Source organism: Sceloporus occidentalis, unplaced genomic scaffold (assembly GCF_023333645.1).
Source record: "Sceloporus occidentalis isolate IW3139 unplaced genomic scaffold, rSceOcc1.0.p SCAF_6, whole genome shotgun sequence".
Taxonomy (NCBI): Eukaryota; Metazoa; Chordata; class Lepidosauria; order Squamata; family Phrynosomatidae; genus Sceloporus; species Sceloporus occidentalis.
The window spans coordinates 71,960,693-71,975,299 of NW_028316986.1; the positions used below are offsets into that span (position 1 = coordinate 71,960,693).

General features: G+C 40.5%; 1 protein-coding gene across 5 annotated transcripts in view; it reads left to right on the forward strand.

The window, feature by feature from the left end:
* Positions 1–14,607, forward strand: part of RPS6KA2 (ribosomal protein S6 kinase A2) — a 264,581-nt gene that overhangs the window by 182,667 nt on the left and 67,307 nt on the right. The window lies entirely within an intron of this gene.

Consider the following 14,607-nt stretch of genomic DNA (forward strand, 5'->3'; position numbering starts at 1 on the left):
TATAAATGAATGGAACTTTGCGCATGAAACAGGACAGGCTACACTTCCAAATAAGGGGTGGGGTGATTACTTGTACACAGGATGGATGTACAATATACTGTTGTAATTCAATATTTCTTATATGTATATCATTGGACTGGATGGCCCTTGCGGTCTCTTCCAACTCTATTATTCTATGATTCATTGTTTGAGCCAGCTATAGGCAATTAATTCACAAAGGGCTACCAAAAGCAAACCACCTGCTCTTTTCTCCACTGCACATTTTCTAGCCCCTAAAAAATGCTACAGTGTATAGGGAAGGGAAACCCGCAAATCAGTCAGAGAATTTTTCTTGGAGTGAAACCCATCCATCTGTGGATAGCAGACCTTGGATCTAAACGCAATTTTTATATGCTTCATAGCAATGTTTGCTGGGCAACTCACAACAATAAGAAATAATAAAACACAATTACAGTGTAAGCAATAAAACATAATATAAAATGGGGAGGGTGAGCCCTACAGAAACAAATAATTAAATTAGTTTAACAAAATGAAAGCAACAGCAGATGTTAGATTTAAAAAGTCAAATCCTTTTCTTTAATCCTAGAAAAATAAAGATTATAGAGCAAGACCATCAAGTGGGAACTAGGCAAGCTTCTATAGGAAAAGCATGCCACCCCCCCCCCCCCACACACACACACAGAGTCTCTTTCCCTAATAGCCACTCAGCCACACCTCACTTACTTTGGACTCATAAGGGAGGGAATACTTGGCTGTCCACATGTTTTAGTTTAACGAGGACAGTCTTCTATTTGCATGATTATACCAGCCCTCATGTCAATTCAGAGTTTTTTGATTAGATTTTGCCTCCTTTAATTTTCCCTCTCTGGGCAGCATCTTGTTGGTGGCATTCACAGGCATAACTTGCATTATGCATGTGGAATGTTTTTATTGGACTTGGTGCAGTGGCAATAACCAGCTAATGAGGATGGAAGTAGAGGTGCTTGTGCAAAACATGTCCCAATGCTCATCAGGCAGGGTGGATGTAATCTGCAGTGTCCTTCTATCATTATATCATAATGTGGCCTGAAGCCCCATTGCAGAGTGTGTAGAAGCCCAATGTGGAGTATGTGTGGATGTGCACTACATTGCACTTGCACAACATACTGCCATCCAGTATAGAGACTACATAATGGCATGAGAACATAACTCTGATGGCAAGGTATTTATGCTGCTCTGTAGTGATACAGGACAATGAATATTATGTGAAATAGAATAATCAGGAATAGAGCCATTACTACAATTGCTCAAAACTCTAGAATGACCTTTCTGACTTTTTGAAGATTAGGACTAGTTCCTTCCTAATGGCCTTCTGAAAGGGCTGCAGCAACCTTTTTCAGTTGGCTGAGCTGTTTGCTTTGCTTGCACGTTTTTGTTGCTGCTTGTTTTATTTAAGTGTGCTTTTTCAGTTTAGATAAGCTCCCATGAGCCTAGAAAAGACAGTATATAAACATTTTAAACACACAAATTTAGAGAGTTGGGGGGAAACAATGAATCTCAGATGGTGGTGGTGATGATTACATTGATACAACTTTGCCACTTATATATCGTATGTTTGTATGGCTTTATTTATACATATAGTCACACGACCATTCAGTTGATAAATGGAAACAGGATGAATGGATAAAATACTTTAGTTACAAAAATACATTATAAACAGTTCTTAGCTTTTGTGGAAGATGTGTAGCAAATCTGACCATTGAGTACCCTTTGACAGGGAGGGTCCCAATTAATTCTCTGTTGTCCTACTTTTTCAGCTATTTTAATATGCCCCAGTTTCTCTCTTCTCCTACTTTTTTGTGCAGAAGAGGGCAGAATGAGACACAGAAACAGTTGGGGTGTAGATGGGTGGCACATGCAACCCTAGGCACACATTTGTTGTTTTTGTTGTTGTTTCATTCATTTATATCCCACCTTTCTTCCATAACTGAGAAGCAAAATAGCTAACAAATTATGCAAACCAACACAGATTAAAAGTTTACCAAAACATTTGGGGGGGTGTCTAACTTTAAAATAAACTACCTATAGAATTAAAACCATTTAAAAATTATTAAAAGAAAGACTATAAAAATCAACAGAAAAACATAGTATTAAGAGCCCATTCCAGTCAATTCCAAAAGCTTGATGGATAGCAGCATCACAGTTTCCCCACCCCCAAGTGAATTTGACCTCTCAGCAGGGCCAGAGGGAACAGAAATAAACTGCAAGTAGAACAAAATTGCTTGAATAGTGGTCCTAAAACAGATAAATTGGGTGATAATTTAGACAAATCTGTATAGATAATTTGGTTAATTTATTTAGTGAGATAAGAAGCCTTTGCCCCTTATTCAGGCTAGAGCAGACTGAATGGAAATTCTTGATAATTCTTGTTTGCAACCTTTTTGTAATTTGCCTTTGAAACTCTTCTGTTCAGGGATGCTTTGACTCATAAGCTCTGTCCTGTGAGATGGAAGTGCTCTCATCATTTCAGTGAGGTTATTGGATAAATAACCCTAAATGAATTTGTCTGATTTGTTCAGGCAGTTCAAGATCTAAGGCCCTGTACAGACCGGCTTAGGGGCAGAGTCAGTGCATAGCGTCCTTATGACGCGCCCCCGACTCTGCCCCCAGGGTACCCTGATACTGCACCCCACACAGTGTGCAGCATCATGACACAGCTCCAGCACTGCTATGGCACCCTTTGTGCCCCCTCAAAAGGCCGGATTGGAGCCACAGCGTGAGGTTGCCGCAGCCCCAATCCAGCTTGGGGTGATCTGTCGAGCTAATAGCAGAAACCATTAGTGCAAATGATAGTAAATCCAAGGCATTCTAGGATCTAGCAAAAATTGAATCTGATATGGAAGGGATCAGAAGAAAAAGGAAAACACGAAGAAAGGCTGTAACTAATATACAGATTTTTTTCCAAAGCTTTTTATGCCTGAGTTCCAACAGCCTTTACTGTACAGGCACTCAGACAAATATCTTGCTCATAAGAAGGGCTTTGCATATGAGGTAACCCTTACTCCTGTAAAATCTTAATGTTCAGGTCACCATTCTGCAGGAGCAACCAGTCTTGCCCATGTTTTTCACTTCTGGCTTTCTTTGGGGCTGGAAAGGGTCCCACCTCATCTCTGATTCAGGGTTAGAGCTCCACACTATACTTCTGTCTAAGTGGCCATGATAATTAGGAGTGGGCTATTCATCTCCAGCCTCTGCTCCATCCTCCTCTGCAGGGGAGGATCTCTCAAGAAGGGACATGGTAGCATTAGGAGTTCCTCATTTTAAAATTAAAAGTCTGATTTTCCAGCGGTATGTAAAAACTGATGCTTTCTTAATCCACACTAATTTGTGGATCTGCTGCTCATGCTATCTCAAGAAGCCCTAAGGGCTGGCCTTTTGTGTTTATTTTAAAATTGCATGTTTTACAGTGAAGTAATGATTGCCCGTCACCAGCAATTAAATAGTGACATCGTTTGAAATAAAAAAGTGATAAAAATACCAAGCAGCTGAGAAAACATGTATTATTTAGATCAGGTTGTGCTGCAAAGGAATCAAAATTCCAGTAGACACCTTTTCAAAACTTTTTCAAAATAATGGCAGATGTTGGAAGTAAACAAAGATAGTTTTAACTCATGGAAGGATTAACCGTATGATACCGTGGAAAGGTAGAAACAAACAGGAATAAATGCAATCATACTCTCAAGAGCCTGATTGTAATTTGTTCTGGAATAGCCCCATAGAGCTCAGTTGGTATGATCTAGTCATATTCTACACAGTTGTAAGATACCCCTTCTCAAACAATCGCATCACCTACCTGTACAGTTGTAGAACACAAGCACAATCTCTATAATTTCTAGAGATGTTACAGTGGGGACTTCACATAATACAAGGGCCATTGAGTGGGTGTATACAACCCATTGCAGACTACCTGCCATTGATGGGTAGGCTACTTGAAAGTAGAAGTTGAAGGAATAGTGTCTGAAATTACAGTGGGGCCTCCACCTTCACTGGGATCAGGGGCACAAGGCCCCCATGAAAGTGGAAAAAATGCAAACACTTTTTTTACCTGAGTCAACACCTCTCTAGGAATACCAAGGTCCTCCAGGGCAATTCTGTGGTCAACATCTGCTTGAAGCTGACTATAGAATCGTGCTGGGGCACCTACAGATGGCCAGAGAAGTGTTTTCTCTAGGAATCTCTAGCTTGTCCAGGGTGACTCTATGGTCAACATCTTGAAGAGTCAAACTAGAGGACCTAGAAGTAAATATTAATTAAATCCATGAATAATCAAATCCACAAAAGTCAAAGTTTCAAATGCGGAGGACTGACTATACAGTACTCCCTTTTATATTATACATGTAGGAAACATTTGCCTCTGTTTGCTTAGATAGAAATAAGACGTACATTTGGTAATTTTTGTAGGATGTAGAACATCCTCTCTGTTCTTGATGATTACACTATCAGTGAGTCTCATCCCTCAAGTGAGTTCACCTTTTCACTGCCACTGTCACAGGCAGGTATTGTTCCATCTCTATTTTCTCATCATCATCATCACTAACTTGGTTTGAGTGACAGGTAAAAATCCAGTGTCATCCACTGTCCCTTCTTTTCACCACAGCTGGTACCTGGGCTAAAGTAGGTGGCATGTCAAAAGCAAGTTGAAACAAAAAGAATGAACAGGCCAGGTGTTCTTATCAATAGCCTCTTGCTAGGCTATAGGCCCTCAGCAGGTGCCTGACTGTGTATCCTTACCTCTTGTACCAGATCTTCTTGTTATGGGGTCTACTGTTCATTAAGGCTCTCGGGGGCAGTGGAAATAAAATCAACATGGGGCATAGGCAGGCCATGTGAAAAAGACCATAGCACCTGTGCCCTTGATACTGTGTGGAAGAGGGAGTTTCAGCAGGCGTAGCTTTTCATGCGAAGTACACTTACTAAAATTCTTTATCCAATAAAGCTATTAAATGTATAGGGTCCCTCATCTGTATTTCATATGACTGCCTTAATAGGACATTCCCTTTTGTCATTCAGACTTTTAAAATCATTCAGGCTCATAGTTCTCTCCAGAGTTTGGAGGCAGAGATCTTCCCCATCTACTGCTATGTGACCTTTTTGGCTAGAAGTGGCAAGGACTGAATGTGGGATCTTTTTCCTACAAAAGCATGTGTTTTACCATTAATAGGGTTGTCAAAGTAAAAAGTGGAGAGGGTTTCTGTGCCTTTAAAACTTGTGTAGAAGAGGGCATTCTGAAGGTATTACCTGGTTCTGTGCCAAGCAATACCATCTTTAATTCCTTCTTCTCTGCAAGCATTAAATCTATAAGTGTCCTCTCCAGTTTTCTGGCAACCCTAACTATTGAACTACAGACCCTCACTAGACCTTTCCTCCTTTGTTCCTTTCCTTTCCTTTTACTATGAAAAGTGACATTTTCATAGCAGCAGAACAATATGGTGGTATTATGTAAGAACAGCATAGCTACAGCTGAGAACAAAAGAATACCCTAAGACTATCACTGGGTTAGTCTGTGGGAGTTTGGTACTATTACATAAGAACATAATTTCTATTTCTTTGTGCCCTTTGAAGAGATTGTGTTACATGGGAATAGGTTCCTATAAAGCAGTGGTTTTAACTTTTGTATCCCCAGAAGCCTTGGCCTGCAATTTCCAGAAACTCTGACCACTAGCCGTGCTGGCTAGGGCTTCTGGGAGCAGCTGCTTTGGTTCCTTTGTAGGGAGAAAGGTGGGGTATAAATGATATTAGATGAAGGGGGGATATGGAGAATATCGAAGATAAAATATTTTTACCATTGCTACAAAGTGAAAGCCCTACCGTTGTAGTACATTAGTATATTATTTTAGTATATTAGAGCATTGTGTTTTATTGATTTGTTTATATATGCTTGATGTTCTGTCCTTGGGTGAAACAGGCATTATAAATGCTATTATTACTACCACTACTATTATTTTGTTGTTGTTGTTGTTGACTAGATTCATTGTAAAACAAATTATATCTAACTCAGTATCACCTGTGCTGACTGGCTGCAGTTTGCCAGGGTTTCAGACAGGAAGCTTTTCCAGTTCCACCTAATGGTGTCTGGGATTAAACCTGATACCTTATGTGTATAAAGGTAGAAGCATGCAAGTATACCTCAGTTAATGAAGTAGATGTGTTCTTGGGCAATACTTCCTTAACAGAGAATATGAGACCAAAGGCAGAAACAACATGGAAAGAATAGGGATAGGATCTTGTACTACCAAAAAACAAAAAGGAAAAAAAAAGGAAGAGTAGTTCAGTGTGTTTCAACATTTTTTATCCAAAACTAACAATATGCATTTGTAAAATGAAACAACTAGGTGAGGTAAGCCTTGCATAAGTTAACAAAAGCATTTGAAACCTGCTTCCAAAATGCATACAATGATGATTTTGTCTTGCACCACCCTTTGCTTCTATGATTGCCATTTTGGTGGCCAAACATGTAGATCTATGCTTCTTTAACATATGGAGGGGGGAGGTAAAGTCTCAGTGATCTTCGAAGGCCCTCTCTTTCAGCTCGATGCTCCCTGAAGGTAGGCATACTTCCCAGATCCTCCTCTATGTCCACAGCCTTGGCCCCAGGCAGACTTGGCTGCTGAACCTCTGGAGGGGCCATAGACTCTGCTCCACCAGCCTCAGGCTCCCCAATTACAGGTTCAGGTCCTAGGGGCTCTGGCTCATCCTCTGAGTCCTCTGAGTCGCCCTCCAGGCTGGGCATGACAGTACTGATAACACTGTGTCCCATGTCTCTGGATAATAATAATAATATGATTTATTTATATGCCGCCCAATCACTAGGAATCCAGGCGGCTTACAACAGAGGAATAATACAAAGTAAGCAATAACAATAAACATGAAATAAAAGAGATATAACATAGCAGCATATTAAGATCACAATCAACAATAGCAGTAGATTACAAAAATAAAATATAGCAAATCAGTAGCAGCATATTAAATAACAAAATACATAGCAGTTAATAAAGCAAAACAAGTAAAAGGGAAAACAACAATCAACATTCCTTGCAATAAATAATTAAAACAAACTAAGGGAGGGCAAGTTCCTTCAGCGTCCTCCAGCTGGCCCTCGTTGGAGTTTGGGCAGGAGATGGAAGGAGAGCGCTGGGTCCCCCTTTCCCTCTCTTGGCTGGATGATCTCTCCCAGTGGCTTCATGTAAATGTTAAACAGCATGGGGGACAGAATGGCGCCCTGAGGGACGCCAGATGTCAGCTGTCTTTTAGAAGAGCATCTGTCCCCCAGCATCACCATCTGGAATCTGCCAGAGAGTTAAGAACGGAGCCACTGGAGCACAGTGCCTCCAATTCCTAACCCCCTCAGGCATTCCAGAAGGATACCATGGTCTATGGTATCGAAGGCTGCCTATGCACACATAATTATAGAGCCTAGAGGTAGCTGCTGTTTATCTTGCCCATTATAAGCAGACAGACAGACACAGCTACAGTAGGATGAGCTGGAGAAAAACCCCACTCTTTTTGCTGCTTAAGACCCGTTCCGGACGGGCATAAATTATTATTATTATTATTATTATTATTATTATTAATATCCAACCCCTTTGAGGTCAATCGAGGCAGCTAACAGCAATAAAATACAATACATTATACATCAAAATTCCCTTCCCCCCTTAAAAATTATTAAATCAATTATAAAACCAACAAATTAAACAACATTAACACATACACATTACAAGACAAAAACAAACTTCTTGACACTCCTAACCCTAGTACGTGCGGAGCACATACAAAATGGCAGCGCCTTTCCACATGGGAGTCGCCATCTTGACATAGCGGACGCATAGCGTCTGCACATCACACCCGGAAGTGATGCCGGGCTTCTTTTTGCCGCGTCCGGGAACCGTATGGTTTGGCCGCTGTGGTTCCCAGACGCGGCAACCGGCAGTGCCGGCAGACCGCCGCTTTCAGGCAGTCTGTAACACACCACAATTTTATTGCACTGTTTATTGCAAACATTTTGCTAAAACTCACAGCGTGTGTTTCATCAATCGATCTTCACTATCCTTACAATGCTGGTGCTACCAAAATTCTTGCAGCTAGACAAGGAGGAAATGGGAGGTTGGGCACATAAAAAGACTATAAAAGGGAGTTTCTTTGCCAGAGGCTTTGTTAACTGCGATATGCCCCTGTGTGTGTGTATTTGGTCCAGCAAGGTAGGAGGAAGAGCTAAGAAGAGTTACTTTGAGGGCTTATACTCTCTTGCCAGCCCCAAACATAAACAAGTGATGATTGATGAAATTTCTATTGATTCAGTGAGCCTACTCTAATTAGGAATAACAAGTCTGTTTAGGCTTTCTCACATGGAATTTTGTGGAACCTAAACAGATTTATTACGGTATAAAAGATTACTCTGGTTAAAAAGACATGACACAAAAGGAGAAGGGAATGGTGGTGAGAAAGGGGATGAGGTCCAGTGGTTATTTTCTCCCTCTGAGGCCTGGACCAAGGCAGATGGACTGGAGGGAGGCCAAAGGATAACAGTTATCATGGAGGGAGGGCTCTTCTTCTTCAGGCTAGCCCTCTGTGGTATCATCCCTAAGAAATTAGAGTGGCTTGTAATGTTTAGGCAATATATATACAGTGGACCCTTGTTATACGCTGGGGTTTGGTTCCAAGATCCTCTGTGTATAACAAAATACGTGTATGCTCAAGTCCCATTAACTATAATGACATAGCAAAAGGGTGTCCCTTATAAAAAATGGGAAATCAAGGTAACTTTATAATTTTTTGGAACATTTTCAAACCATGTATGCTTGAATCCGTGTATAAAAAATCAGTGTATAAGAAGGGCCGACTGTGTGTGTGTGTGTGTGTGTGTGTGTGTGTGTGTGTGTGTGTATATATATATATTATTTTTTTTCCTATTTGTTCCTAAATTATGTGAAAACTGTTTGGACAGATTTTCACCAAAATTAGATGGCAGTAATGGTTAACAGACAAATGGATAAGCTAAGAATAATTACATCTTCAGTGACCAGTGGTACAATTTGGTCCCAGCTTTATGTGACAGTGTAAACCAGCAACAACAATTTGGTGTCATCACACCAGCATGAAATGCCTTGAACCAAAGCATTATGGGGAGGGAGTCAAAATAAAAACTTGCAATAGGTCTATTCACATCCATATTGCAGTCCATTCCCCTAAACACAGTCATGTGATTTGTAGTTATAGCTAGATAAGGTAAGTGTGTTTGCACTAGATCAATGTTACTCAAAGTCGTGGTCCCAGAGCCAGTGCTGATCCCTGAGCCTTTAGCTACCAGTGCCTGGAAATTTTTCAGAGAAGAAAAATGCAATTGCAATGAGTGGGCACAAATATAGGCACAGTCCCTGGCACAATGGGGGGGGGGGGGGATTGGTGGTCCCCAGAATGAGGTGGCTTGAGAAGCACTACGCTACATATTTTATTTGCATACACTTTGAGCCATATAAACAAATGCAGGCCTAGCTGCCTGCTTGCTCAGTACAAAGTGTACTGAGAAAGCATTTTTGCTAATACTTGTCAGTCTAAATCCCAATTGCTACCAAAAACACTGGTTCTTGCTGTCATTTGGATCAAGGGCCTTGGTTATTATGGGAGTATGATTCTCCCTACAGATACATTTTTATTTTGCCTATGTAGACAATATTTAAGAATTTATTGTTCTCAAGAGAGGGAAGCACAAACCTTTCTGTCTCTTACTACAAGTCATATTGTACAGTAACCACACTCACACAGTCTCTCTGTTATAGAGAACAACTAACTCAATGTTTAGACTGTTCATTTATAGCAGTATGCTTCCAATTGGTTCACAAAATCTGAATAATATATGTTCATGAAAAAAGCTTCTATAAATATTCTCAGCATCTACAATTTAGCCTCAATAATATTTTCATCATGATCCTGATGTTGCCGCCACCCAGAGGAATATCCACAGCTCAGAGGAATTGTCCCCAGCCCCCAGAAGGATCTTCAGGGCCCAGTAAAGTGTCACCTGACTTGGACACTCAGCTCAGCTCTTAGGCTGTAATAGCTAAATGTGTTAGCTATGAAAAGTGTAAGCTTAGTTCAAAACAAGTCATTGTTTTATCAGCCTGGAATTCCCAGTACTTAGAAAAATTATTTTTGGAAATATTGGCTAGGAAGTTTTGCAAGATGCAGTCCCAAAAATTAGTTTCTCCAACCCCAGGATTTCCCACATGCAATAAGAGAACAGTAATAGCTGACCTGTTTTGTGGAACTCTTAAATATGATTGAATGCACAACTAGACATGACAGTGGAAGGCTTATAATTTAAACTCCTACTCTTTTAAAGGGGTTTAATAGTAAGTGCAGGGGAGAAATGGAATCTTTAGAGGCCCACTGAATTCAGGAACTGAAATCAGTCATTTTTTTTCCTGCTCCCCATGCTGTTTTTCTAATGAATTCTATATCTGCAAAACTAATGTTAATCTTAGAGACTAACATATGTGGATATGTTCTAATAAGATTGTTACTTCAGGGATATTTGGTTTAAATAAACCCCAGATAATCAATTACAGAATAGAATTATAATTTGCAGTGACTGAAGAAAACATATTCAGAGGTAATTGTGTCGCCCATGCAGCAAAATACAAGAAAATCCAAAGTCCAGAAATCACCAACAGGCCAACACAGATTAACATGTAAACCACTTTCTCCCAGTCAAGGGTCACACAGTATATATATCCCACACACCCCCATGCCACCATTCTCTGAAGATGCCAGCCACAGATGCAGGCGAAATGTCAGGAATAAACTCTTCCAGAACATGGCCACATAGCCCAAAAAACCCACAAAAAAACTATGGATGCTGGCCATGAAAGCCTTCGACTTCTCACCAATACCTTTATTGGGCCAAAATATATCATGCAAGCTTTCAAAGCTCCACTGCCTTCTTCATATGGAAGTTAATTTTAGGGCTATGTTTGATTTTTAATCTAGTAATATGACCAACAAGAACTCATGTGACCCCAACCGTTAGTGCCAGTTCTGATATAGATGAGAAAATTTACTGTAAATATTCCAAAGGTTCTCCCACAATATGTTTTTTTAGATTTAATGACCCATTAAGAATGGCCAAACTTTCTCCCTAATTTGTAGGCCTAACACGATGGGTGAAAAAATAATGTTGTCTTTAGACAATGTAAGAATATCAACACCTTTCTATCATTTAAAAAAATTAATTGAAGGCATCCAGCCAAAATATCCATCTGGTGGAATGTGATTCCTTGTTTCTTATGTAAATGCTTTCTAAGTATTGATGTTATTGGCCCTTTGTGGAAACCTTAAAAGTATTATTTCTTCACATTCCATTTGCAGATGAAAATGGAAGCAAATCTACACCTGTCACTTCTATTCTCAACCAATCATGCCTGGCAAAAGAATTGCCAATGTTTTCTAAGATGCTCAACAGCAGTCAGATATAAGCAGAAAATTAATCATTTCTTGCTAACATTTTTTCATACATATCTTTTCTCATGTATTGCCAAAAATGTTAATCACTTGGGTTTGATGCTCCTGGTGTTATCATTTTGCCTGCATTTAGTTCAGAGGGTGTGTATGGAAGTAGCAGGGACAGTGGGTTGCTCCCATGTCAGTCGGGTGATATTCTGTTCTCAGATGTCGTCTGAACTTTAAAGGAGTTACCCAAGGTATCACCAAAATATATTTAGTAACTTAGGCCTGTTACAGACTGCCAGAATAAAGCTGCTTCGGGTCTCTTTGGAGGTATGCTATTTAAATTATGCATGGGTCCTAAGAGTCCGGAGGTCACGCCAAAGCCACACTCCATTCCTAAGCACTGGAGTGCAGCTTTGGTGCAGCTTCCGGATTCTTAGGATGCATGCATCATTTAAACAGCATACCTCCAAAGAGACCCGAAGCAGCTTTATTTTGGCAGTCTGTAACAGGCTTTAGATAGTACCTTTAAAGTGTAGACTAAAATCCAGAGCGGATCCACCACCTCGCCGACATTGGAACTACCAGCTGCCTTTGAGAGGATGAAGCGTAAATAAGCAATCGAGGTGGTAAATTTGTATACACTTACTTCAGGGTAAGTTTAATAAAACTCAGTGGGACTTACTTCTGAGTAAGCACACATACTATTATACTGCACATGAAAGTGCACTAAAGCATCTTTGCTGCTCCCAGGTACTTCATCCTTTCCAACTTGTGCGGTCTTGAAAGTCCAACATAAATTTGGGTGGAGGGGGTATGAATTGTTAGCAAGTATAATTTGTCATGTTGTTCATGTTGATATGAAAAGTTGCTGAGAGGTCCAGGAGAATCAATAGGGCCACATTCTTCTAATCCATCTCAGAAGTGGTCCCAATTTTTTGTTACAAAACTAGCCCCAAGGCCCAGATTTAAATAGATTTAGAAATCTAGTTTAATGTCAAGTGTCTGACTTTGGCTCGCTATCATTGTCAAGAAAGTTTTGGCTGCTGGTTATAGTTATCTACCTTTTCTGGTTAACTTTTCTTCTGGAGTTGTCTCCATGGGATCTCTTAAACAAAGTGGTACCATCTCCTTGCTTCTCAAGGAGGAATTTGCAAGCTTGTTGTTGTGTGCCTTTGTTATTGTTTGCTCAAGCAAAAGGGAGTTACAGATTACTATCAGTACCTTGCAAAATCTTCCATGTACAGTATATGTGTTGGAGATGAAACCTTTAGATAAGGTGTCTCTGATGGGTTAAATTTTATCTTTATGTTCTTAGGGAAAATCTGAACAGTGGTACTTAATATGTTAAATGAACAAAGAAGTTGGCCCAAATTCTCAAATATATTACTGGGATCATGCAATTTGATCAAATAACCCTCCAACTGTACAGATTTGGCAGGAACAGTCACTACTAATCCTCTGTCATTTTACTTATTCACTTGTTTTTATTCTCTTTCCTGTTCCCACTTTCTGCTTTGTCCTCTGCTTAATTCAGTTGAGTTCAAAATGCAGGAGTAGTTTATACTTAAGTAACCAAGCAGGGGTGAGGGAAGAGATCTTGACCTTTCCAATGCGCTTAGGCAAAAGCAAACTATTGCAGCCTTTCCTAGCTTGTGTGTTATTCCTCATTGATATCTTTTGCAATTTTGGGCAAACTCTGATGTTGTTTGGCCACATGTGTCCCAGTTTTTAGCTGTGACATGTTGGAGAGTACCCTAAATACCTTAAATGCACCAAATCCTGCCTGATCTTGGAAACTAAGCAGGGGCAGCACTGGTTAATACTTGGATGGGAGATGCCAACAAATGTCAGGTTCTGTAGGCCATATCTCAGAGGAAGGAATTGACAATAGCAATTCTGAGTATTCCTTACCTAAAAAAATGGTATGAAAAATGTATGGGGTTGCCATAAGTCATGTAGACATATACACACCTGTGACTACAATCTAGCAAACTTAATCTGAAATACATACACTTGGACATTGCTGTTATACATCTTCTGCATAACATTTCTTGAAATTTGAACACAATGAACATTGCCTAGTTATATTTCCCCTAATGGTTCTCTAATGCCAATCATGCTTTCCTGTGAAAAGGAATGTCAAGGGACATTCACACTCATTTTTGTCCCCAGTCTCCTGTTTATAAAACAGTGAATAAATGGCCAATTTGACAAACTAAATTCCCAGTTCTGGCTCATATCTACCCAAGAATTCTTGAGCAGTTTCATATCTGAATTACTACTTTTAAAAATGCCAAACAAATAATAATAATAATAGGATTTATTTATATACCGCCCAATCACTGGGAATCCGAGCGGTTTACAACAGAGGGGATAACAGACAGTTCCCTGCCCTCAGGCTTGCAATCTAAAAAGATACGACACAAAAGGAGAAAGGAATGGTGAGGGGGAGGGGATCAGGTCCAGCATTCTTCTCTCCTTCTGAGGCCTGGAGCAAGGCAGATGGACCGGAGGGAAGGCTCTTCTTCTTCAGGCTAGCCCTGGTGGAGCTAGCCTTGATGGAGCTGGGCCAGCCTATTCTCTCCCTCATAGTCCGAAAGATGACAGTTAAGGAGGAAGGAGCGTCTTTCTTCAGGCTAGCCCCAATGGAGCTGGGCCAGCCTACTTTCTCCCTCACCGGCCGAAAGATGACAGTTAAGGAGGGAGGAGCCTCTTTCTTCAGGCTAGCCCTGATGGAGCTGGGCCAGCCTATTCTCTCCCTCACTGGCCAAAAGATGACAGTTAAGGAGGGAGGAGCCTCTTTCTTCAGGCTAGCCCTGATGGAGCTGGGCCAGCCTATTCTCTCCCTCACTGGCCAAAAGATGACAGTTAAGGAGGGAGGAGCCTCTTTCTTCAGGCTAGCCCTGATGGAGCTGGGTCTGCCTGATCACTCCCTCTCAGGCCAAAAGGAGGGAGGGAGGAGCCTTAAAAAACAATCTGACCCTAGAAGTGGCATGCATACCAGAAGATTGGAAAGTGGCCAATGTGAAACTAAATTCCAAAAGTGGATCCAGTGACTGTTCCAGATGATAATTAGTTAAAAATAATAATTCTAGTATTGTGAAGCACTGAAAAATCAACATTGTT